Raw genomic sequence first — 1,641 nt, forward strand, 5'->3', positions numbered from 1 at the left:
GCAAGTAAAGAATGAATCCAAAGTATTCTAACTACACAATAACATCCACCATAATCCTTGATTAAAAACTCTAGCTCAACATGTTCAAAAAGAAAATACACATTTCAGCAAACAAAAAACATTGTTCTACAAAATGAGTTAGAGAAAGAGAATTAAATCTAGAGTGAGAAAATGTTCTGTTGCAGCTTTTGGATCCTCCAACTCTTGATTCCTCTCCTTTTTCCCTTTTTGTTCTTGCCTCTTTTTGCCCAAAATCGTCTCTTCAAATCCTTTTTTTTCTCAGTGCAAAACTTTCTATTTATACCCCATCTTTTTCTAGCTTGCCTTAGAAACCCGTGCAAGAATATTCATTATCTGACGTGTTCTTGCTGCAGCAAGAATGGAATTTCGCTTCAACGAATTTGTTCTTGATTGGTATTGCCAACAGCTTCATTTTCGCTGCAGTGAGAATGAAATTTCGATGCAGCGAAAATCCTTCTGACCTAATTGCCTAATATCTCGCTGCAATGAAAATCTCTCTGACTTGGACATCTTTGCTTCATTGGACAGCGCTGCAGCGTTGAAAACTTGGTGCTGCAGCGCTGGAGGTTCTGTTCCTTTCTCCTTCAAACTACCTAGTGCAGAGCTACTATGGACCTCAATTTCAACTTCATTTTTGGTCATGTTCGTTTTGATTTGGCCCAAGTGATAAACATCAAAGTTATAACTCGTCCTCTCGACTTTCCATTGGTTCAAGATTCACCACGATCAGACTTCTATAGCTTAATTTATGCTCTAAACATTTCAGCATGTTTGATTGCTTTTAAGTCCACTTGCACCCTCCCTTGCATTCATGCTCCAAGTCTTTGCATGTCCTTCAACATTAAGGGATTAAATAATCAGAGGCTGAATTGAGAGATTTTGACAAAAAATTAAGCTAAACTTGTATAAATGGAACTTGACATCACATAAGTTACACTATTTCTAAAAAGAAAAATAGAAACTTCTCAAAAACAAAAAAAAAAAAGCTAAAAGACTTAACAAAATTCAAGCTCCAAATATACTTATGATAACTCTATATAATAGAGTTATCAACAGACTACTCTCTCATTTTCATTGCTTGTCTGTTAGTGAAAACCTTGTCTCTCGACCCATCCTTCTTTCATGGCACACTGCTCTGCAAACACTAATTAAAGCCAACGGAGAATATGGCAAAAGTCAAAGAAAGAGGGGAAAAAATGCATATGGATTGAACAAAATCAGTCCATCAATCCCTTTCTTCCTATTCCTACATGGTGTCAGAATTGAATTGCCTTTAATTGGCCAAACCCGAAACCAAATTAATAAATTGATCTATAGAGTAATTCAACATTGTGTTTTAATTAGAAAAAAAAAAATACTCCCAAACCTTGTCAAACATCAAATAAGTATTAGCAGGTTTGGAGTAGCACAGCCAACTGGCGAAGGTTATTTTAGGACCGAAAAGAACTGAGAGACAGCTTTTGCAAAGAATCAAAATAGTTTTATTAATTATTTGAACTCATGCAATAATTTTTCGTTTTCCAAAACATTTTTCTTTTCATTTACGACTCGTGTACCTCCAAGAATTGTTGCTATACAGCAAAGTAACGTTATCAGCTGTACCTGTGATGCCTGTAGCCT

The sequence above is a fragment of the Theobroma umbraticum genome, unplaced genomic scaffold (assembly GCF_002168275.2).
Source record: "Theobroma umbraticum cultivar Fairchild unplaced genomic scaffold, ASM216827v3 scaffold_44.0, whole genome shotgun sequence".
Taxonomy (NCBI): Eukaryota; Viridiplantae; Streptophyta; class Magnoliopsida; order Malvales; family Malvaceae; genus Theobroma; species Theobroma umbraticum.